The sequence below is a fragment of the Pteropus medius genome, unplaced genomic scaffold (assembly GCF_902729225.1).
Source record: "Pteropus medius unplaced genomic scaffold, Ma_sr-lr_union100, whole genome shotgun sequence".
NCBI lineage: Eukaryota > Metazoa > Chordata > Mammalia > Chiroptera > Pteropodidae > Pteropus > Pteropus medius.
Genome location: NW_024340701.1, coordinates 2,235,023 through 2,261,647, shown reverse-complemented (window position 1 = coordinate 2,261,647; position 26,625 = coordinate 2,235,023). Strand labels below are relative to the sequence as shown.

The 26,625-nt window shown below is 35.6% G+C and overlaps 1 protein-coding gene across 12 annotated transcripts in view; it reads right to left on the bottom strand.

Moving 5' to 3' along the window:
- MAST2 (microtubule associated serine/threonine kinase 2) overlaps positions 1-26,625 on the bottom strand; it is a 178,475-nt gene that overhangs the window by 39,718 nt on the left and 112,132 nt on the right. The window lies entirely within an intron of this gene.

Below are 26,625 nucleotides of genomic sequence, written 5' to 3'. Positions count from 1 at the left end.
AACATAAATAACAATTTTAACAGGGTCACACCATTGGCCCAGAGACCTTGAATGGATATTGAGGAACAAAAGAATGACATCATTCCATAAATTGAGCAGTATACTGTTTTAAATTGAACTGGATTAGCAATTACCGTTTGTACCAAACGATTCTCATTATCTCCAATACTACTACTATCTCGGTTCAAGCCTATAAAGAATTTATGAATGATCTTCTTTCCACTTTGGTTTATCCTGCCCACCACCTGCCCCTACCAGTCTATTACTCACCCATCAGCTAGAGTAATATTTTAAAAACCATAGATGAGATCATGTGAATTATTTCTTAAAAATCCCCAAGCACATCTGGAATACACACCCGTCCCTTGATTTACGTGGTATTTTTTTATGTGAGTTTTTTTATATGTGGTAAGTATTGCTTCCATTTATGAAAAAGTCGATTTTTTTAGATTACAGTACATGCACCAACAGCGAATAAAATTTATTTTGATTTTTTCTGAATTTTCATTAGCATCTTTTTGTGAAAATATGTGAAATAAATATTTCTATGACACGCTGGCCCATTTCTTTAGGTTTTTTTTTTTTTTTTGTACTGGTGGACTCTTTTTATGCAGTTTTCTTCCATGTTAAAAAAAAAAAAGGATGCATGGAACGTACAATCAGCGTAAATTGAGAGACGGGTGTAATCCAAACTGCTTACCACGGCCATTCAAATTAATCCTACTGTAAAGAATCTATGTTTTCTTAGTTAAAGTTCTTAGGTAAGGTTTTCGCTTTTGGGTTTACTTTAAGAGAAACAAACTACAGTTATTTAGCCCCTTGTTCTAAAAAATACTCATTCCAAAAGAAGGTAGAAAAAGAAGAAAGGAAGAACAAGTACAGTTGAGCCAAAAAGAAAACAAATAGCAAGATAACAGATTAAACCCAATTACATCAATAATCACATAAAATCTATGTTTTAAATACATATTCGATTAAGCCAGAGCTTGCCAGACTAGATAAAATAGCAGGACCGAACAATATGCTGTTTATTCTTTGTTAGAGTTAAAAACTAGAAACCACCTCAAATGTTCACTGATAAATCAATGATAGAAAACTCTATGATGGAATTCTACTCAGCAATAAAAGGAATGAACTATTAATTCACACAGTGGATGAATCTCAAAATAATTACGCTTAAAGTAAGAACCAGACATAAAAATAGTACACTTCAAATGATTCCATTTATATAAAATTCAAGAAAATGCTAACCTATCTATAGTGACAGGCAGTAGATTAATGACCAGAGGCAGGAGAGGGATGATAAAGAGGTATAAGGAAACTTTGGGGAGCTATAGATATGTTCATTATCTTAACTGTGCTAATGATTTCACAGATGTAAACTATATCAAAACTCATCAAATTGTATGTTTTAAATATGTACAATCTATTATACTTCAATCATACCTCAAGAAAGCTATAAAAATGTTTTTAGTGTAAGTAATATCAAAGTTACTCTTCTGCTTAAAATTCTACCTGTCTCACTGAGAGTAAAAGTCAGTATTCTTACAACAGCCTACAAGACTTTACATGGTCTGGGTCTCCATTACCTCTTTCCCTCCTACTTGCTCCACACCAGCCACATGGGCCTCTTCACTTTTAGAACATCCAAGCAAGCCACTGACTCAGTGCTTTTCCCAGTATTTCCTTTGCCTGTGTTTCTCCCAGACAGCCTCATGGCTTGCTCTCTCACCTCCATCAGGTCTTTGCTTAAGTACAATCTTCTCGATGTATTTTTTCTTGATCATTCTATGTAAAATAGTAACCACCACTTAAACTTTCTATCTCCCTTTTCTCAATAGCACTTACCACGATCTAACACAGAATATATTTTGTACAGTCATTTTGTCTGTTGTTTCTCGTCTCATGAGAATCTGAGCTCTATGAGGTCAGGGGCTTATGCATCCTTTGTTTACTGCTATATTCCTCAATGCCTGGAACACAGCTTGGCACATGGCAGGCTCTCAAATATTTGTTAGATGAATGAATAGGTAAGTATGATTTATTACAAAGATTAAAATAAAAGAGAATACTTATACACCTGACACAGGTAAGGTACATCAAACCATTATGTCTAAACTTGTGTATGGAAATGAAGATCTCTTGAAACTGCAGGGACAGATAACTGATTCTAATTTCATCTGCCATGATCTTATTTAAAATTTAAAATAAAACTCAAAACACTGAATATCATATGTCCAGGCCACATGTCTTTTTATGAAGGTACACATAATCTCACTTGGCAAATCAGCAACAGCTGCCAGGGAAAAAAAAGGTCAGACACTCTGGTACAGATGCCATGACTCAGCTGAGATCCAAAACTTGGAACTGGCTAATTTTTCCATTTTCCCAGATCCTAGAAAATAAAAGGTAAGTCTTAATTCTTTCTTCCCAGGAAAATGAAAGTACTGGATGTTTAGAGTGTCAGGCACACTAGTGCTCAGCTGATGGGAGGTAACCTGGAAGCTCTCAGAGTTGATCCTCTGTTGCCTATCGCAAGGACTAAGTTAAATCAGACTGCTGCCCAATATAGTAGTCCTTCTTATTTGCAGGGGATGCCTTCCAAGACCCCCAGTGGATGCCTGAAACCACAAATAGTATCTAACCCTATATATACTATATTTTTTCCTATATATATGTACCTATGATAAAATTTAATTTATAAATTAGGCATAATAAGAGATTAACAACATTAACTAATAATAAAATAGAACAATTATAACAATATACTGTAATAAAAGGTATGTAAATGGCTTTGGGGTCATTATTAAATAAAAATATTATTAAATAAAAAAAGGTTACCTGAACACAAGCACTATCAGACAGTCGATCTGATAACTGAGGCACCTACTAAGTGACTAACTGGTGGATAATGTATATAGTGTGGATATGCTGGACAAAGATGATTCATGTCCCGGGCAGGCCCAAGTACAACAGTGTGAGGTTTCATCACACTACTCAAAAAAGTGCATAATTTAAAATTTATAAATTGTTTATTTTTGTAATTTTCCATTTAATATTTTTGGATCACGGCTGACTCTGGGTAACTGAAACTGCAGAAAGCGAAACCACAGATGAGGGCAGACTACTGTACCATCCCAGTCATTTGGTCACGCAGAGCAAGACCTGGCATTTCATCTTACATTTTCACCATGGTCACTTCAGTGGATAGTGGGAGCAAAGACAAAGGCACACTGTACCATTTCTGTGATGCTGTTGAATTGTGGCCATATTTGGAGTTCCCAGCTTTCAAAATCCCTCCCTTCAGTAACTTGCAGATATTCAGAAAATCTGAACTCCTGTAGGAAGTCTGCTTCCCAGCTTTAAGCAACATAGGATATGGAGTAGGATGCATGGTTATAGACTCCTTAAACCTCTCCAATCTCCCAATCCCAGAAGTCTGGCTGCTCCTAGGAACTTGAGCACTTGGTAATTGGCTAGCATTTGGCTACTTCCTTTCAGAATTTAGAATGAAGAGAAGACCATTTCTGTTTCATTAAGTGTGATCAACAAAATAGAGAATCTGGGGCCATTTAAGGTCAAGCACTTCCAGATGTTACTTCAGAGTAACCAATTTGATGTCCATATAAAGACTAAGAAGCTAGAGAGGGAGAAAATACATATTCTTTTAGTCAACAAAGGGTGGTGCTTGAAGATAAATCCATTATTTTTCTCTTGCCTGGATTATTTCAACAGCCCCTTAACCATTCCTCTGGTTTACTCGTCTCCTATTCCCAGTCTGTTCTCCACAAAAGCAGCCACAGTGATCCTTTCAAAGGATAAATCAGATGACTTCATTTATCTGCCCCAAAACTTCCAAAGGTTGCATGTCACCTTCCCAATACTGTGACCTGCTTGGCCCCAATTCCCCTTATCTACCCTTTTTTTTTTTTTGGCCTAGCAGCTTTCCTTGGATTAATCAAGCACTTTTTTTAAAAATGATAAATTTTAATACATATAGCCATGATAAGAAAAGCAATTGCCTCACAGAGTTGTGAAAATTAAATTAGATAAAATATCTAGCACCAATAGGCATCTGACAAATGCAACTCTGAACTCACTCCAACTCCTTTTTCCTTTTTTAGAGAAAAGCACTCATATTTTTAAGACAGTGCTGTATTCACATTGGGAAAGACAAGGTGAGAGAAACCACGGGTGTCAAAGTTTCTGTCTTGATGAGAAAAATCAATCCACATTTTTTTCAGGTAGGATGAAAATGAATAATTTAATAATAAAAATAGCAATATAAATTTAAATAATACCTGGAATCTATTGAGTGTTTACTCTATGCCAGTTAATCAAGCATTTTTTAACCCTTGCTCCATTGGTTTTGAAATTATACACTGTTTGCTTTTTCTAAGTAGTTATTATCATTAAAATTTTAACAGATACTCTTGTCTAAGATTAATCAGTGTTGCAACCCTCCTTCTGAACAAAATTAAAAATTCTTAACTCCAATTTCCCCCACCCCTTTCCGAATTTACACGTTATTGTGGTCCAGTATTTCAGGTCTATATTGTTTTTGTATAGCCAAATTATTAATTATTATTGTTCTATAAAATAATTACTTGCTTAGACTTACTCATATACTTTCCAATTTCTTTGCTTAGCATTCCCTCTTGGATCTCATACCTTTCTTCTTTCTTTCTGAAGAATTTCTATAAATATATTCCTCAGCAATTATTTCAGTGAGACTCTTAAAGTGACAAACCTTCTTGATATTAGTGTTTGTCTGAAAATGTTTTTATTTTGCTCACTGATTTTCAATGATAATTTACAATGTTTAAGTCCTCACTTAAACATGTCAATAGGTTCCCTGAACTGGGACAAAAAGAAGTGTAATGAAACCAATTTTACTACAGGCTAATTGATATAAACAAGAGTTAAGTTCCAAGGGCATCTCATCAACATTATAATGAAACAAGGTTGAACAAAACATTATTGGAGGATTTGCTTTATAGAATTCCAAAGCCTCTTATAGAGAGTAGTAACTTCTTTCTTAATTCCTTAAAAATTTTGTTTTATGTCTCCTGTTATTACTGTTGAAAAGCTTTCTTTTAGGACTGTTGCTCTTTTGTAGTTAATTCCCCTTTTTCTCTCTGGTGGCTTTTTTTTTTTTTTACTATTAACTAATAATTTTTTAGGTGCAATTCACATACCGTGGAATTCAACCTCTTACAGTGTACAATTCAGTAGTTTTTAATATGCTCACGAGGCTGTCCAACCATTGCTGCTATCTAATTCCAGAACATTTTCTCCACCTCAAAAGGAATGCCTGTACCCATAAGGAGTCACTTCCTATCCCCCTCTCTCCCAACCCCTACTCCCAGGCAACCACTAATGTACTTTCTATCTCTATAGATTCACTTATTCTGAATATTGCATAGAAATGGAATCAAATATCATGTGGCCTTTTGTTTCTGGCTTCTTTCACTTAATGTTTACAAGATTTATGCATGTTGTAGTATTTATCAGTATTCCATTTCTTTTTATGGCTAATACTGCATTGTGTGAACAGATCACATTTTGTTTGTCTGGTCATCAACTGATAAGGATTTGGGTTGCTTCTATTTTTTGGCTATTTTAAATGATGCTGCTATGAATGTATATTTGTGTGAACATGTTTTCAATTTTCTTGGGTGAAAGTCCTTGCTGAACTCACTTATTAGAACTCTTTCAGCTTTTGTGGATTTTTGAGGGTTCTCTACATCCTTTTAAGACCTTTGTTTTTACGGTTCTGTAATTTTACTGCAATGTATCTAGATGGGGATTTATTTCTACTTATCGTGCTTCATGATATTATTTTGTTCATTTGTTTCTAATCAGTTCTGGAAAGTCTTAATCATTATTTCTATGAATATTGCCTTACCTCTATGTATATTCTGTTGAACCATATTATTGTATCTTTCATATTGCTTAGCTCTTATTCATATGTCTATCTCTGTGCTGCACTCCAGATAAAATTTTACTAACTTTGTTCACAGCTTCATGTAATATTTAACATAACTGTTGGGTTTTCAAATTCAATGATGCAATATATTTAATTCCTTGAATTCTAATTGTCATTTTCCTCAAATAAGAAAATTATTAAGTATATATCTTTTCTCTTATTTCTTTGTTATATTTTAAATCATTTTATATATACTTTCTATAGTCTTTATCCACAATGCTACTCTCTAAAGTTCTTAAGAGTCTAATTTTACTGTTTTAATTTTCTATTGATTTTCACTTGAGCTGGATGTTTCCTTGTATGGTCTATTAATTTTGTACTGCGAACTCACTTTCAGTGTTGCTTTATAAATGGGAATATTGCACTATTTGATTTGAAGCTGTGTCATTTAAAATTTTGAGTTTGTTTCTGACAGATGTGTCATGGTTATTACCAGACCAGAATCAGCTCCTAGACCACACACACAATATAAACTCCAGGCCCCAAATTTAATTGAATAAAGGCCTACAGTTAAAAATTCTCAAGCGAGACTTTTTTCTTTTTGTATGCAAATATCTTTTTTTTTTCAATTATAGTTGACATATAATATTGTATTCAAGTATACAACATAGTTATTAGACATTTATATAACTTACGAATTACGAAGTGGTCACCCCAATAGGGAGACGTTTTTCTTTATTACTAAGAGCCCTATTTAAAATCCAGTGAGACTAAAAAACCTTTCATTCAATGGGTAAACTATTTTCTTAGTCCATTCCTTCACTGTAAGGTCCTTTGAGGGTCCTAATTATATGTGGGGTCTCAATTCTTACCCTAGGGTATATGGTATCCCTGAAAAAAGTCCAAGGCCTTATCTTCTTTCCCTCCTCATGGATACCAAGACTAGTACACATCCTCCTTGGCCCCCTTTCTTGAAAGTTCCAAAACTGGTTTCCGTTATTCAGGTATTGTTCTCGCCCTTAGATTTAGGTCCCTTGGGAATTTCCTCACATTCTACTGAATTTAGCTATGCTTTTAAAACAATAATCATAATAGCTAATATTTTATTAAGTGCTAACTGATCACTTTTTAAAGCATTACATGCAGTATCTCAACACCCTATGAAGTAGGTACTATTATTATCCCCTTCATACAGACAAGGAACCGGAAGCATCAAGAGGCTAAGGAGCTTGCCCTAAGTCACAGTAGGTACTAACAATTTTTTTGAAAGCCTAATCTAACTTTCTCTTTGCCCTAGGACTTTCTTAATGTGGAGCTCGATCCTAAAGATGATTCAGAAGGGAAGTATCCAGAAAAACAAGGGCATTTTATATAATTTCACTAACTTCAGGGGGGAGAAAAAGGGTGGGCAGATAGGACATCAAGACAGGCAGGGATCTAATGTACAGCATGGTGACTACAGTTAGCAATACTGTATTTTATACAGTAAGCCCTCACTTCACGTTGTCAATAGATTCTGTGACTTTAAGCAAAATGACAGATAGTGAAACCAATTTTACCATAGCTAATTGATATAAGCAAAAGTTAAGTTCTATAGCATCTCAACGAAACAACATGATTAGAAGACCTGCTGTATTTGGAAGTTGCTATGAGAGTAGAGTTTTAATGTTCTCACCATAACAACAAGAACAACAACAAAATGGTAATTATTTGAAAGACGTGCTAACTAACTACATTGTGGTAAACATCTCACAATATGTGTACCAAACCACCACACATTGTACACCATAAACTTATACAATGTTAGATGTTAATTATATATATCTCAATAAAGCTGGAAAAAAGCAATAAAAGAAAATAATCTGCCCAACGGATTGGAGCAAAACTCTGATATAGTCACAAGTACTGGGAAGGATACCTGCTATGGCAGAGACTCAGTAAAGACCATGCTCTCACCAAATTCTTTAGTCCTGACCATCTTTACTACTATCGTCTCTACCAACTCCAAATCAAGGCACAGCAAAGAATGACCTTAATCCAGACAAAAATTAAAGAGGTAACAGATTATCTCTATACTGGTCAATCCAGAATCTTTTCACTGTGTTATCAGCAGAAAAGACCACCAACAATGCAAGGGAAGCATGATTCAGACTTAGTAGATTATACTAGCCAAATCTAAAAGTCTCAGCTACATGATCCTGCAATAATAACAATTTATGGTGAAAAGAAACAAACATAGTTCTAAAGCTTAAATGTCAATGTCCAAGGCACTATCATGGATTTAATATACCCAGAATGCTTAGAATGAACCAATAGTTTTAAAGTAAAAGACATGAGGGGAGGGGGAAATTGGCCAAATGTAAGCCAGTGCAGTCTCCTCCCCTGGAATTATGTGCCCTAGTGGGAAGTTTCTTTAACGTGGCAGCAGCAACATGTCCTATCCCCAATCTACCTAGAAAACCAGGTAATTTTCTCATTGACAACTGTAGTTGATGCTCACATTCCTGGAATTCTACTTGAATAGACCCGGTAGTAGAGATGGGAGAGAAATTTAAAAGCCCTAGAGTGGGCAGTGCTTCAGAATCTGGGTATTCCAAGCATATCTATATTTCCAGTGCCCAGGACAATACCTGATACACAGTTATTATTTGGATAACTAATAAATAAGAGAAAATGGTTCTGTAATGCAATCTTAAAGCAGTATATCTCTTGGTAATCAAAGGAAAGTGGCCAATGAGACTAAACATTTTTTTAAAATGGAGTACACTTCCACTACAAAGGCCCTCCACAAACATGGGCCTTGGTAAAATGAAGTTGTATAAGGCTATTTCTAATTACACAGTGTCTAGGCAGTTGTAGTATATTTGATATGTCTTTACTAGTTCCCATAGTTTCCTGATTTCTTTAGGATTTCTTCCAAATTATAGGCCCACTCCCAGGTTACCTTTCCAGACCAGTTTGAGAGTTCAACATCAACAACAATGAAAAATCTTGATTTAAAAATGAACAAAGGACTTGAATAGAGATTTCTCCAAAGAAGATATACAAATGATATACAAATATACATAGGAAAAGCTGCTCTGCATCACTAATCACCAGGGAAATATAAATCAAAAGTACAATTAGATACCATTCCACACCAATTAGGATGGCTATCATAAAAAAAAAAAACAGCACCAACAAAAACAGAAAATAACAAGGGATATGGAGAAATTAGAACCCTTATGCATTGCTGGTGGAAATGTAATATGGTACAGCCACTATGAAAAATAGTATGGTGGTTCCTCAAAAAAAATAATCAAACAAAATATTGCTGTATGGTCCAGCTATTCCACTTCTGGGGACATGTCCAAAAGAATTGCAAACAGGGACTTGAATAGATATCTGTACACCCATGTTCATAATGGCATCATTCACAATAGTCAAAAGGTAGAAGCTACCCAAGTGTCTACTGACAGATGAATGGATAAATAAAATGTGGTATATACATACAGTGGAATACTTATTCAGCTTAAAAGAGGAAGGAAAGTCTGACACATGCTAAAACATAATAAAGTTTGAAGACATCATGCTAAGTTAAATAAGCCAGTCACAAAAGAACAAATATTTTATGATTCCACTTACATGAGATACCTAGAGTAGTCAATTTCATAGATAAAGAAAGTAGAAATGAAGTCCTTTGTTTATGTGCCAGGGGCTTGGGAGGATGGGAGAATGGGGAGTTAGAATTTAATGGGTACAGAGTTTCAGTTTGGGAAGATGAAAACATTCTGAAAATGGATGGGGTGGTGGTTGCACAACAATGTGAATGTACTTAATGCCACAGAACTGAATATTTAAAAACAGTTAAAATGGCAAATTTTATGTTTTGTAATTTTAACCACAATTTAAAATGAAAATTAAAAAAAATTAAACTATAAAAAGGAGATGAGAAAAATGAAAAGGAAAGAAAAAACAAAAAGATTAAATACCATGAGATCTACTCCATACAAAGTTGGTTTAAAATCCGTTAATATATACCAGATTAACTAGAATAAAGGACAAAAGGTATATGATCATCTCAATAGATGCAGAAAACTTTTTAAAAAGTCCAACATATATTCATGATAAAGGCTCTCGTATAAGAACATCCTCAACCTGATAAACAGTATCTATATAAATCCCACAACTAAGTATTTAACAGTTAAAGATTGAATACTTTCTTCCCTAAAAGAAGGAACAAGGCAAATATGTCTGCTTCTGTCACTTCTATTCAACATTGTACTGATGGTTCTTACCAGTGCAATAAGAAGGAAAAAAAATAGCATCCATATCGGAAAGGAAGAAGTAAAATTATTATTACTTAAGATAAAATGATCCTGTATGTGGAAAATCCCAAGAAATTAAAAAAGTGACTGAAACCAATAAGTTTGGATGATCATAGGATACATGAATATATAAACACTAATTTTATATATACTATATACTAGCAACAAACAATCCAAAAAAGAAATTAAGAAAACAATCCCACTCACAATAGCATTAGAAAAAATAAAATACTTAGGAATAAATATAACAAAAGAAGTATAAGGCTAGTACACTGAAAACTACAAAATACTGATAAAATAAAGAAAAGCTATATATATAGAGAGAAAGGTGGGGAAGGAGAGAGAGATTCCATGTTCATTGATTGTTAGACTTAATATTGTCCAAGTGACAACACCCCCTAAATTTATTTATAAATTCAAAGCAATCCTTATCAAAATTCCACCAGTCTCTTTTGAAGAAACTGACACCCTTTTTAACAAATTATGCTGGAACAAATGGGTAGACACATTCGAAAAGAAAAAATCAAACTACCTTTGACTTTTACCTCATACCATATACAAAAATTAACTCAGATGAATCTCAGACTGAACTTTCAGAGCTAAAACCTAAAACTTCTAGAAGAAAACAGAGAATAAAATCTTTATACCCTTGTGTTAGATAAATAGTTCTTAGATACAATACCAAAAGCATGATCCACACACAAAAAAATTTAAAACTGCTTCTAAAGACTCCATCCAAGAAAACAGAAATAGAGTAGAAAGAAATATTTTCCAGTCATACATCTAGAATACGTAAAAAACTCAAAACTTAATAATAAGACATACTGAATCCATTTTTTAAACGGACAAAATATTTAAACAGTCCACCAAAAAAGATATACAAATGGCTGATAATAATAACATGGTAAGATGCTCAGATCATTGGTTATTAGGAAAATTCAAATTAAAGCCATAATGAGCCACCACTACAAACCCACTAGAATGGCTATATTTAAGATAGAGTATCCAGTGTTGGTGAGGATGTAGAAAAATAATCCTTCAATATTGCTGGTAGGAATATAAAATGATACAGCCCTGCAGAAAAGTTTTTTTTATTTTAATTCCACCCCCCTACTTCCACCCCACTGACCTACGGATGTTGCTGTCTCCCCTTAAGAATTGGATCTCTGAAGGCGGGGAGTCTCCTCCCACATGCTTGCAGTGTACACCGGGGCCTGGAGCTCCTGTGGTCTGGCATACCCAGGGGGCCTGGCACACCCGGGGCCTGGAGCACCCAGGGCATGGGCTGTGGCTCCACTGGGGCTCGAACCCAGGACCTTCTGAATGTAAAGCAGATGTGCTAACCACTACTCTATGGAACCACCACAAAAAGTTTTAAAGTTAAAAAGTTAAGCATAAACTTACCATAAACACAATTCCATTCCTAGGACTCTACCCAAGAGAAATAAAAACATGTCCATCCAATAACATGTATGTAAATGTTCACAGCAAAATTTACTCATAATAATCTCAAACTGGATGCAATCCAAAATGTTCAACAACTGGTGAATGGACTAACAAAACGTGGTCTATCTATACAATGGAACATTATTTAGCAATAAAAAGGACTGAACTACTGATATGTGCTACAACATGGATAACCCTCAAAAACATTATGCTACATGAAAGAGGCCAGAAACAAAAAGCTACAAAGTGTATAATTCTATTTACACAAAATGTTCAGAAATAGAAAATTTACATAGCCAAAAAGTAGATCAGTAGTTGCCTGAGGCTGGGAGAAAAAGTAGGATTAACTGCCAATAGACACAAGTAAACGTTTTGGGTTACGAAATGTTCTAAATTTAGGTTATGGTGATGATTGCACAATTTTATAAATTTAGTAAGCTGAATAACTTACAATTGGATTTTAGAGTACGTAAAGTTATTTTTTTTTTAAGTATATGAATTTTATAGCATGTAAAGTTATTTAAAAAAAATTCTGCGGGCCCCTGAGATTGCATCTGATGTACTTAGTGGACTTTCAAATCTTCCCTCCTGAATAATTTAGTCCAGAAGCCATTATATGATGATGATGGCCAAATGGCTAGGGGAACTGGGGGAAAGATGCCTGGCATGAGATGTCAGAGACTAATGGGGGTAAGGAGGTGGTGTGCTTGGAGAGAACAGTGGTATCAGTTTGGCATGGGGTATTGGAGACCCAACAAGGTGAGGAGGGCATATACACAGCAGGTCAGTGATTGCAAAGGTAGACTGGCTACACAGAGAAAGAAATGATCATATAAGTAAATATATCAAGGATAATGGGAATCAGGTTTCTCACTATCAAAAAAGAAGTTACATATGCGGAAATGGAAAAACTCGAATGAAAGTAGACGTATTAGTGTGAGCTAATAAGTTTCAATATATAGAGATCAAGAAATTTAAAAAGATACATGTGTGTTATATGTATACATTTTCTGAGAACATGAATGTTTAGCAATCATGCCTACCATCCATATCTTGGCTTTTAAATACAATTTCCCACTAAAGGGAACCTTGGAGAAATGGCTAATTCCAGGGCTAACGCAGGGAATAAGCCATCCAGGAATATTTTACCAGGGCTAGAAAGGAAGTTGTCAAAAAATGATGGAGTCAAAAAGACAGAGGCCAGCATGAAGAGATTCCGCTTGACCAAATAAGATATAAATTCAGGATCAAAATATATAATGATATTAATAGATCACAGCCCATTAGATAAAGAACCCACTGAGTTCATGCTGATATAAAATAAGTGAAAAAACAAACAGAGGAGAAAGCTTTTCCTCACTGCCAACTAATGAGTGTAGAAAGAATGATGGAATTAACAGAATATTATTTAGCAATCAGCAAACATCAGTGCATGCTAAAAATAGTGGGTTAAAATTTGATGATGAATGGAGTAGTTACATAATTTCAAGACAGGATGCAATGAGAACACACCATTCTTTTTGGATATTCCTGTCAAAGATGCTGAAGGGGATCAGAATCTGCTATCCCAAAATATGCTACTTTGGCAAAAGCATTATTTTAAACTGAAGGAAACTGAAAATCAACAGATACAGGAAGAGTTCTCTGCCCTTCCTTTTATCTGCCTAAAACCAGGCAAATTTCTCTTTGACATAGGTGTCTCTCCATACCAAAGAGAGAAAAGCTATGATGCATTTGCATAGCCTTTGCAGACCTTACTAAAATAGCCCTTATCTTCCATTAGTTCCCACAAATATTTCCTAGTTACTTCCCTATAATTTATCATCTCAAGCCAAAATCTTCTTTCCTTTGTTAAAAAGGTATGTGTTTCCAAGTTTAACCACTTCTTTGAGTTTCATTTTTCTGTGAACTCCCATACATGTAAACATTAATGAAAACTGTGTCTTTTCTCCTGTTAACCTGTATTTTGTTAATTTGCAAGCTCCGAGACACTGAACTAAGAGAGTAGAGGAAAGTTTTTCCTCCCTAACAACTCATAATCTGAATGTAATCCTGAGGAAATATCAGACAAACACAAATTGCAGGACATTCTAGCAAATAATTGGCCTGCATTTTCAAAAGTGTCAAGGTCACAGAAGTTGAGAAAAGACTACAGAATTGTTCTAAATTGGGGACAAAAAGAAATAAAATTGTAACACATGATCCTGCATTGGATCCTTTTGTTACAAAAGCCATTACTTGGACATTTAGTGAAATACGAATTAAGCTTGTGGATTAGATGATGATGCTTATCAATGCTAATTTCCTGATTTTAATGGTTGTATCATACTTATGAAAATGTCTCTGTAGATGGGATATCATGTCAGGAGCTGATTCTCCAATGCGTTAGGGCAGGGTTTAGCAAACTCTTTCTGTAGAGGGCCAGATAATAAATATTTCAGGCTTTGAGGGCCATATGTGGTGGTCTATTGTTGCATAGTTCTTGTGGGGGTTTTTTTTAAGCATTTTTATTTTCTTTTATTTAGTTTTAACTATATAGCACATTGGTTAAACATTTATATAAATTATGAAATGATCTCCCCAATTACTCTATCTTCCCTCTGGCTCTACACATACCAACATTATTGATTGCATTCCCTATGCCGTGCTCCCCATCCCAGTGGCCATCTATCAACTACTAATTTGTACTTCTTTAAGCCTTCACTCCTTTATCCCAGCCCTCCACCCCATCCTCTCTGGCCATCATCAGATTGTCTTCTATATTTGTGAGTCTGTTGTCAATTAGTTTATTCTTTTTGTTCCTTAGATTCCACATATAAGTGAAATCATATGGTATTTATCTTTCTCTGACTTATTTCACTCAGCATAATAACCTCTAGGCCCATCCATTTCATTGTGAATGGTAGGACTTCATTTTTTTAATGGCTGAGTAATATTCCATTATATATATATATAAATCATAATTTCTTTATCAAATCGTCTGTTGATGGGCATTTAGGTTGCTTCCATATCTTGGCTCTTGTAAATTGTGCTGCCATGAATACTGGAGTGCATAGATCTTTATGAATTATTGTTATGAATTATTGGTTTTCTTTGGATAAATACCCAGAAGTGCAATTACTGGGTCAAAAAGTCTATCCATTTTCAATTTTTTAAGAAACCTCCAGGCTGTTTTCCATAGCGGCTGTACCAATTTGCAATCCCATCAACAGTGTATGAGGATTCCCTTTACTCCATATTCTCACAAACACTTGTTTTTGATCTACTGATGATAGCCATCCTGACAGGTGTGAGGTGATATCTCATTGTGGTTTTAATTTGCATTTCTCTCATGATTAGTGACCTTGAGCATCTTTTCATATGTCTACTGGCCATCTGTATTTCCTCTTTGGAGAAATATCTATTCAAGTTTTTTGCCCACTTTTTAATTAGAGGGTTTTTTTGGTTGAGCTTATGAGTTCTTTATATATTTTGGATATTAACCTCTTATCAGATGTATCATGAGCAAATATTTTCTCTCATTCAGTAGATTGTCTTTTCGTGTAGTTGATGGTTTCCTTTGCTGTGCAAAAACTTTTTAGTTTGATGTAGTCCAATTTGTTTATCTTTTCTTTTGTTTCCCTTGCCCGCGGAGATATATCCAAAAAGAAATTACTAGTAGCAATACCAGAGAAATTACTGCCTATGTTTTCTTCTAGAATTTTTATGGTTTCAGGTCTTTAATCCATTTTGAGTCTATTCTTGTATATAGTGTAAGAAGGTAGTCCAGTTTCATTTTTACATGTTATCTATCCAATTTTCCCAGCACCACTTATTGAAAAGATTATCTTTACCCCAATGTATATTCTTACCTCTTTTGTTACATACTAAATGAGCGTATAGGCATGGACTTATTTCTGGGCTCTCTATTCTGTTCCATTGATCAATGTATCTATTTGTATCTGTTTTAATGCCAGTACCATGCTGTTTTGATTACTATAGCCCTGCTGTATAGTTTGATATCAGGTACCATGACACCTCCAACTTTGTTCTTATTTCTCAAGATTGCTGTGGCTATTCGGGATCTTTTATGGTTCCATATAAATTTTAGGTTTATTTGTTCTAGTTCTCTGGAAAATGCCATTGGTACTTTGAGAGGGATTGCATTGAATCTATAGATTGCTTTGGGTAGTATGGCCATTTCAATGATGTTGATTCTTTCTACCTATGAGCATGATATATGCTTTCATTTATTTTTTTAATGACATCATTTTCTGAGAATAGGTCTTTTACCTCCTTAGTTAATTTGATTCCTAGGTATTTTATTGTTTTTGATGTAATTGCAAATGGGATTATTTTCTTAATTTCTTTCTGAAAGTTCATCATTGGTATATAAAAATGCAACTGACTACTGAATATTAATTTTGTATACTGCTACTTTACTGAATTCCTTGATCAGTTCTAACAGTTTCTTTCTTTTTTTTTTTGAGTGGAATCTTTAGGATTCTCTATATGTAGTATCATGTCATCTGCAAATAACAGGAGTTTGACTTCTTCCTTTCCAATTTGGATACCTTTTATTTCTCTTTCTTGTCTGACTGCTGTGGCTAGGACTTCCAATATAATTTTGAACAGAAGTGGTGAAAGTGGGCAGTCTTGTCTTGTGTTTGATCTTAAGGAAAATGCTTTTAGCCTTTCCCCATTGAGTATGATGTTAGCTGCAGGTGTGTTATACATGGCCTTCATTATATTAGGTATGTTCTATTTCCACTTTACTGAGAGTTTTTATCACAAATGGATGGTAGATTTTGTTGAACACTTTTTCTACATCTATTGATATAACATATGATTATTATTTTTCAATTTGTTAATGTGGTGGATCACATTAATTGATTTGCGGATATGTACCAAACTTGCATCCCAGGAATAAATCCAGATTGATCATGGTGTATGATATTCTTAATGTATTGCTGAATTCGGTTTGCTAATATGTTGAGGATTTTTGCATCAAAGTTCATAAGAGATAGTTTTCTTTTCTTTTTTTTTTTTAAACATCTTTTTTTGGTTTTGGAGTCAAGGTAATAGTGGCCTTTGAATTTTTTGAAATAGTTTGAGAAGAAAAGGTGTTAATACTTCTTTGAATATTTGGTAAAATTCAACTATGAAGCTATCATCTGGTCCAGGACTTTTGTTTTTTTGGATTACTGATTCTATTTCATTGATGGTAATCAGTTGGTTCAGATTTTCTGTTTCTTCTAGATTCAGTCTTGGGAGCTTGTATGTTTCTAGGAATGTATCCATTTCTTCCAGATTGTCCAATTTGTTGGCATATATTGCTTGTAGTACTTTCTTATGATCCTTTGTACTTCTGTGAAATCCGTAGTTACTTCTCCTTTTTCCATTTCTAAAGTTATTTGAGTCTTCTCTCTTGTTTCCAAGGTGAGTTTGGTTAGGAGTTTATCAATTTTGTTTATCCTTTCAAAGAACCAGCTCTTGGTTTCATTAATCTTTTGTATTATTTTTCTAGACTCTATTTCATTTCTGCTCCGATCTTTATTTCTTTCCTTCTACTCACTTTGGGCTTTGTTTGCTGTTCTTTTTGTAGTTCTTTTAAGTGTAAGGTTAAATTGTTTATTTGAGCTTTTTCTTGTTTCTTGAGGTAGGCTTGTATTGCTATGAATTTCCCTCTTAGGATTGCTTTTGCTGTGCACCATAGAGTTTGAGTCATTGTGTTTTCATTTTCATTTGTATGTAGGTATCTTTTGATTTATTCCTTGATTACCCCATTAATTAATCTATTCATTGATTAGTAGCACGTTTTTTAGCCTCCATGTGCTTGTGTATTTTCCAGTTTTTTTCTTGTAGTTGATTTCTAGTTTCATATCATTATGATTGGAGAAGATGGTTGACATGATTTCAATCTTCAATTTATTTGTACTTGTTTTGTGGCCTAACATGTGGTCTTATCCTGGAAAATGTTCCATGTGCACTTGAAAACAATGTATTTTGCTGCACTGGGGTGAATACTCTGAAGATGTCTATTAAATCCATCTCATCTAATGTGTCATTTAAGCCCACTATTTCATTGATTTTCTTTCTGGAAGATCTGTCCGTTGGTGTCAATGGGGTGTTAAAGTCCCATACTATGAGTGTATATTATGAGTGTTGATCTCTCCTTTTATGTCAGTCAGTAATTGCTTTATATATGTAGGTGTTCCTATATTAGGTACGTATATGTTTACCAAGTTATTTCCTTTTGATGTATTTATCCTTTTATCAATATGTAATGCCCTTCTCTGTCTCTAATAAGCCTTTTCTTAAAGTCTATTTTGTCTTTGCTACCCTGACTTTTTTCATTTCCATTTATGTGAAATATCTTTTTCTATCCCTTTACTTTGAGTCTGTCTGTGTCATTTGATCTGAAGTGGGTCTTTGTAGACAGCGCATACATGGGTTTTGTTTTCTTATCCATTCGGCTACCCTATATCTTTTGATTGGAGCATTTAATCTACTTACATTTGAAGTGATTAATAATAGGTACAGTTATTGCCTTTTGCTTATTGATATTTATTTGTTTTTGTTTTTGTTTTTACTCATTCTTTTCTCACAGAAGTCTCTTCCTTGCTTTTGTTTTTTAACATCCCTTTAAAAATGTAAAATACATTCTTAGTTCATGGGCTGTACAAGAACAGACTACAGGCTGCATCTGGCCCATGGGCTGTAGTTTGCTGACCACTGGTCTGTGGCAGAGGTGGGGCTCTTTGAGCTATTCATGCAATTTTGAAATTATTTTTAAAAATATGTATGTTGAAGTCCAGAGCAATCACCTGAAAAGTTCTGGGAAAGGCTGCAAGAGAGGTGAATAAGGTTGAAAGCTTACTGGATAAAATGCATTTTCTTTCACTCGGCCATAAGCTGGGAACTTTCCTACTGACAACTGAGCTTATTCTCCTGCTCAAAGGGTCCAGTATGTAACTGAATGAAATGAATGGATGAAGTTCCTAGGACAGGAAAATTAATTTCTTCCACATAAGGTTGGGACATAAATTCTTCATCCTTAAGGAACTTTTTAGTTCCTTAACTTTTTAGTATAACTTTTTAGTTAGCTACTCTGAGATACCATTTCTTACCTATAGGGTCAGAAAAAATTCAAAAGCTTGATAATACATTCTGTTGGCAAGATTGTGAGCAAACAGACATTCTCTTACACTGCTGTCAGAAATGCAAAATGGGACAACCACTACTGAGGGAAACTGGACAATACCTAATAAAACTATATCTACATTAATTCTTTGACTCAGCAACCCGATTCTAGGAATTTATACTAAAGATATACAATAAAAATCACTTCTTCTATACCAAAGATCTGTTGTTAAAAATTATTTGTGTCTCTGACTCTTCGCCTGGTGAGCTACTTCCTCAACAGCATAACTCTCTAGCCCCAAACTTATCCTACCTACCAAGATCAGAGAAGGGAATAGCCCTCATCAGAGGCAATGGAGATCAACACTAGCCCCTCTTCTTGCAGCATCATAGGCATGAAAAAGAAGCTGCTACAAGAGGCCCTGCTACAGAAACGTTACCAAATATCAACTATCTCTGTGGCTACCTGAGTTACTGGGCTCCTGCTGTCTGGATCCAGGGTACCTACATAACAAGGAGCCTCAGGATGATTACTACTCAGTCAAAAGACAAGCCAAGGTTTTCTTCAGCTGAGCATTCAGTTAGCAACTACTTAAATGGCAAGCCCCAAAAAACCTTCATATATGTATCTCCTACTGCATTACTCTGAGCAAACAATCTTAGTACTACAAAGCAGAAATTAGCAGGTATGAAACACTGCCTATATCACTTATGAGACTCAGGCTTTAGGCTGAAGGCCCAGGAAAAAAAAGGTCTAGCTGAGTTGACTCAAGAGTAAGGGTAACAAATAAACAACAAGGGGGAAATTCTTTTTGTGTAAGCACTATAGCTAATAAGTAGAAAGTGAATGGAAACAGTATGCTTTTTGTAAATTCCTAGTAAAATAATAGATCTAGGTGATAATTATCAATGGTCACTGCTAGCAAAATACGGGAGAGACCTGACATCACCGGCCTTCTGACAGCTGTATACTGCATCAATCATTAAGTATTCTTCCCCAGCTCCCCAAACCAAACCAGAATCAGATCAAGCCTCTAGATGACAGAAACTACAGAGGTCATAAAAACATGTTAAATAACTTCTCAGGAATGCAATTGGTAAAACCCAGAATGTAGGAAAGCCTACAAGGATAAACAACTCAGTTTACAGTTCAATTTCCTCAACAAATAAAATGCAAAAAGGAAAACAAGAGGATGAGGAAGCCTAGATTAAAAGAAACTTACAAGTAGGGTGACCAGACATCCTAATTTGTCCATGATAATCCAGGTTTATTCCTGTTATCCCAAGTATAATTTTTAATAGAGTCCCCTTTCATTATCAAAAAAGTTTCTTAGTTTACACAATAAATTATACTGTCATCCTGCTTAAGAGACATATTGACTAAATGAAATGGACTGACATAGTTTGAATACTGATTCCAAAAAACTGTGAAAAGGCTTACTGGATATTTGATGAAATTGATAAATTATTATTAATTGTTTTAGAGGTGATAATGATAATGTCCTTATGTTTTTAAAAAGTACTTACTTTTAGAAATAGAAACTAAAATATTTACAAGAAGTCTGGGATTTACTTTAAAATAATGAGGGTGAGAGAAGAACAGGTGGGGATGTAGATAATACTGACCATGAGTTGATAATATAGACATTGGGGATGTATGACTATTCTCTCTAATGTGGAATGTTTTTGAGATTTTCCATAATATAATGCTTAAAACAGAGAGTAAGTTTTTCAGTAAAAAAAGAATTTCCCTAGTCCTAGAAACAGAAATATCCTAGAAACCTTTAGCTTCCTGCTTTTCATCCAATAGCAAGCCTTTGGCATTGCCAATTAAAACTGTTGATTCAGTCACCTGAAGCCAGGATCTATAAAAAATTCTCTGCCAGACAAATGTCCTGCGATTAAATCACAGTTAGTAGTCTTTATATTTTACCGTTCCGTTAAAACAAACAAGCAAACAAACAAAAGCTTTCCTTTCTCTAAGAGGAGAATCACATCTCTTGAAGATAGATACTCTCAAGTTCCTTCCCTTCCAAAGGAAGAGAGAAAAAATGAAACCCTTTGAAACTATTTCTGTGGACTTTTCTCAGTGCCAAGAATAGTCCCTTTAAAATAATGTATTTCAAAGTGTTTCTCATTTTAGTCCATGCCCTAATGCACCCCAAGAGGCCAGTTTTCAGCAGCAACAATTAGTCACACTGCGTGAGAGGGCAGGAGGGCATCCAGTTGCCACTGACTTATCTTACGCAGTAACAAAGCTTCGACAGGCAGGACATAATGATGAGTGAGACCTAGAGCTATCCACGGAAAAATAAGAATATGAGAAAACTTACGGAAGCAAAAAGAAAATTAACGAAAGCAAAATAAAGTGTTAGAATCAGCAATATGTGAAATTTCCAACAAAGCCAGCAGCAAAATAACTATTATAGCAGCCTGGGTAATATTCTAAAAAATTTTATATGTATTAACTCAATCCTTACAGCAACCCTTGAAATACTATTACTATCTCTATTTAAATGATTTAGAAAACTGAGGCAGAAAGAAGTGAAGTAATTTGCCTACAACAGGGTCAGAATAAGAACAAGTTCTGAAGACGTTCCTCTTTTAGAATTACTCTGAATAGCAGTTGTTTAAAAAAGAAAGACAAGAAAAGCAGGTGTTGGTAAAATGAAAATAACACTTTCTCTCTGGCAGGAAACAATCTTGACACTACCAAAAAGGGATTTCAAAGGCTGCCTGGTTTCGGAAAAGGCCCAAAGGAACACCTGTCCTTTGCCATAAAAGTCTGCAGAAAGCCTTTCATACATGTGATAGAGAAGGGACAACAGGGCTGAATTAGTACCAGCTGCAAACTTCAGTGAACTTCTTGTTGCTGAAGATGTTCAAGCACAGGCTAAATAACTTTTTGCTAGATACTGTATTAAAGGAATTCCTATGCAGAATGGAATGGGCCAGAGCTAGGATCCTTCCAATAGAGACATCACTCAGAAGGATTTCTTACTGCAAATCCTCCCACTTTAGGTCCTAAGAAGTCTATGGCAATTCAAAACTGATTCAAAACCCAAGCCACTCTATGTTCTAGAGAGTTGCCAATACCAAATTTATATCCCCAGGAGGCCTAAAGCTAGGCTAGTAAATAGCTACAGACTTAGCTTCCCCCTCTCTCTTCAAGGACACGAGTTACATCACAGACCATGCCTAGCACTCCTTCAAGCAGGGTATGCCAACAATACAACACCCATGTCTGAGTGCTGATCGATAAATAGGCAAGAATCACATTCTTAGAAGACATCCAAGTTAACTAATGGAGAAAAATTAACGCAACCCAAATCACAATTATATTTACTAGGCCTCTTACAGTTGATTATACTGGTGAGATAATAGAGAAAAAAAATCACACACACATGCACACACACCAGGGATCCTAAAACCCTTGTAAATTCCTAAGTGATCAGAGCAGAGCAGTAGCAGCATCTTTTTTTCCATTGAGGGCTTCTAAATGGCTCTTGGATGGGGACTGGTCACCAGAATGACCTAGTTATCATTAGAAGCTTGGAATTTTCAGCACTCCCCTCCAATCCTCCAGAGCAGAGACAGGGAGTAGAAACTGAGTTAGTACAGAATCACGCCTATATGAAGAAGCCTCTGTAAAATCTCAACAGTACAGGGTTAGTGAGCACACCCATACTGAGAGGATGACGCACTTTAACTCCACAGGACAGAAGCTCCAGAGCTCGGGACCCTCCCAGACCTCGTCCTATGTATCTCTTCATCTGGCTATTCATCTGTATCCTTTATCATATCTTTTAGCAAACTGCTGAATGTAAGTAAGTATTTTCCTGAGTTCTGTGAGCTACTCTAGCAAATTAATCGAACCTGAGAAGGGGGTTGTGAGAACCTCTCATTTATAGCCCAATCAGACAGAAGTTGTGGGTAACCTGGGAGTGTAGTACTTGTGACTGGGAGCAGTTCTGTGGGACTGAGCCCTTAACCTGTGGATTTGGTGCTATCTCCAGGTAGACAGTGTTAGAATTGAGCTAAATTGTAGGACACCCCACTGGTGTCATAGAGAATTGCTTGGTCTGGGGTAAAACCTCCACTCATTTGCTGCTCACAGCTGTCAGAAGTCAAGTGTTCTATGTGAATAGTAAAGGAGACACAAAGTAGGGAAGAACTGGGTTTTTCCCTATATAGAAGGAGGAAAACTGAGGGTTTTTTGTTTTTAACACAATACCTATTCAAGACACTAAGAGCTGGCATCAAGGCCAGTCTATGTAACAGCCCCATCACTTCTCATCAAGGGAACAAACAGAAATGTAGCACTGAGTTAGACTGGGCATCATTTAAAATTGTCTTGATTGTCCCTCAAATTATTATGGGCAACAATGTGTAAGGTCTTAAGCACATTACTAAGATGCAGTTAAAGGGTTAAGATTTTGAGCAGGGCCAGTTCTAACTGCCATGTAAAGGGACACTGTTTTCGGGCAATGCAGCCATAAGCCTCAATAGCTGTATTAATTTCCTAGGCCTGCCCTAACAAAGTACCATAGACTGGGTGGCTTAAACAACAAACATTTATTTTCTCACAGTTCTGGAGGCTAGAAGGTGTCTGTCTGCAAGGTTAATTTCTTCTGAGGCCTCACTCCCTGACTTGTAATAGCTGCTTTCTCCCTCTATGTCTATGTCCTAATCCTCACTTCTTATAAGGACACCAGTCATATTGGATTAGGGTGCACCCCAAAGACCTTGTTTAACTTTAATTACCTCTATAAAGACCTTATCTCCAAATATAATCACATTCTAAGTACCCGGGGTTAGAACTTCAATGTATGAATTTTAGGGGGACATAATTCAGCCATAATAACAGTTATACTCGGTGGGGATAAAAGACATCCAAATATGGCCACTGAAAGGTGGCAGTGTATGTACCTCAGTTTCCTCTCCTGAGTCTATTTTCAAATAAAGGTCAAGTTCACTACTGCCAGTGGCTCTCAATTTTTAATTCTTCACTTATTCACATTACTTACTGAAATCATTTTTCTCTTCTTTCCACTTACAATTTGCTCAATTGTTTAATAACAGCAATGTTCAATAGGCACATGTATGTGGTAAGGGTTTTGTAGAATTTAGGTTCATTGTCGTGTTCACTAGGCACTGATTCTGTCCTAGACTCTGAATGTAAATGCAGAGAACAAAGTGAAGTTAGTGGACGACAGCAACGAGCAGAGGTAAAAGATAAAATGAAATGTCATAAGCCTAAAAGAATAGAGATTTTTGAAAGAAGATATAAAGGTGATGGCCTGGAAGTGACAATGGACTGTGAAATACCAATTCTCAACCCCAGTATAAGGGGATTTATTAAAGAATGTCATGAATATGTCACCTGGGAAAAGAGAAGACCTGGGGCTGCAAAATTATTCAGGTTCAGAAAATACTACACTACATAAAGGAGTATCTTAGATAGAGAAGCAGAATAGTATAATTGTTAAGAATATGATATCTGAAGCCAGACTACCTGGGTTTTAATTCCAGTTTTACCACTCCCAACTGTGTTGTCTTGAGTAATTTATTTAATCTCTCTGTGCCTTAGCTTCCTCATCTACAAAATGAGCATTATAATATTACCTACCTCACAGAATTGGTGTGAGAATTGAGTGACCTATAAAAAGTGAAATTTTTAAATGCTTAGAATGGTAGCTGGGAGGTATTAAGTCCTCAGAGTTTATTCACTTATTAATTAAATACTTGATAGCACGTTTTGACAGAAACATTACAGCAGTGGTTAAAACATTACAGAGTGGTTAAAAGCAAAGACATTGGAGTACGATTCTCTTGGGCCGAATGCCAGTCTCTACTGCTCGTACATAACTTCCTTACCCTCTCTGTACCACAGTGTCTTTGGCGATAAAACAGATTTACTTGGATTATCTATTTTATCACTAAAGTGAACTTGTATTACCATCTTATCAGAGTATTTTGAGGATTAATTTCAACACATACAAACCATTTAGAAAAATGCTTAGTATACAGTAAATGCTCAGCAAATGCTACCTATTCTTATTCTTGTTTCATTTCTCAACTTTTCTTGACTAAGCAAGGTAAAACAGAGTCTGTCTTTCTCCTATTAAGTTTACCTAACATGTGAATCAGTCACCAATAATCTCAATCTTCACTTCTGATGGTAGAAGCGTGATCTCAAAATATTAGGTGGATTGGATTTCTGTCTCCTGCCATGATAGAGGAACAGAGACCAGATTTACCCTTGCGCCTTAAAAACTGAAGAAAAAAAAAACTAACCCAAAGTAAGTTCTAAGATTGCCCCAGCTTATTACCTAGAGAACAGCTCTAGGATGCAACACGGGAAGTTGGTACCTAATACGAAACAAGCAGTCTCCCAAGTTGAAGGGACAGAATTAAGAATTTGGGAAGGCTAAGGTCACTAGAATTTGGAAGGCAGAGTTCCACAGAGAAGAGAGAACTTGGCAGTGGGTTCCTCTCAAGTTTTCAGCTGAGTATCTATCAGTGCATAGGGATAGGAAACTATTCAAGAAAATTAGCAGGTGGTACACTCCCCAGAGCTCACGCAAGGCCAAGAATAGATCATATTCCCACTAGCCTGAGTGGAAAAAAATGCATACTGCATGGGCATTGAGTACTCAGAAAGTATTGCTTCAGTATTAAGAAAAAATTAGCCCCAGAGGCTGCTCTGGGCCCACTAACAAAGCCTAAGAGTAATCCCTGAAAGGATCAAACTATTCCCAAACAATTTAACTGTATTCCAGAACAAAATTTAAGGAGCTTTAAAGAAATACAAACATATCGAGCAAACAACAAAGTAAAATCATCTTGCTATATCACTTGCCAGATACAAAAGAATGGAATGAAACACTAATATAGTGGCCAGGCATATAACCAAGTCTAGGAGAGAAAAAACATGAAATTTAACAAACATTCAACCCAAAGCTGCAAGACACTGCTTCAGGTTGCCCTAAGACCATAGGTTCAAGAGATAGTACTTGAAGTCATGTGCCAAGACAGGGCACACCTTAGGCTGTGGTGCTACCCAACTTATAATCTTTCTCAGCCTCATACCAAGGTCTCGTACCTCTGGAAGGGGTGATCTCAGGAGAAGTCAGCCTCTAACATCGTCCTATGTCAGTATACCACTGCCCTAAATTGACTGTGAAATTTGAGCTCCTATATCAAATAATATCATAGAAGTCTGTATAATAAGCTGTGCTTCTACTTAAATTTTTAGTTTTCCAAGTTACTTTTTTCTTCTAATGAAAAGCTTAACAAATACCTATTGATCAATCATACTTTCTTTCTTGAAAATTTTTTTCAGTTGGCTTCCATACCTCTGTGTTGGTTCTTCTCCTTTCTGAAGGGCTGCTCTTTTTCAGCTTCTCCTTTGCTAGTTCATCATCTCCCCAACCACTTAAAGTCAGATGTGCCATGGCTCAAAATTGATATTTTTTCATTCTCTATCAATAGTCATTCACTGCAGGATTTCATAAATCTAATGATTTATTTCACTTACACACAATTCCTAATTATGTATATATCTAGCCCAGAGCTCACATATCTATAACTAAATGTCTAATTAGCTATCACTTGCCATTTCCCAGTCTCAGTTCATGGTAATTCCAACTTTCTAATTGTTCAGCCCCAAATCTTCAGTCCTCATCTTTTTCTCAAACTCTGCATCTAATCCATTGACAAATCCTATCAATTCTACCTTCAAAATACATCCCCATATCTGACCACTTCTTACCACCTGTAACCACCATGGGTTCAAACAACTATCGTCCCTTACCTAGA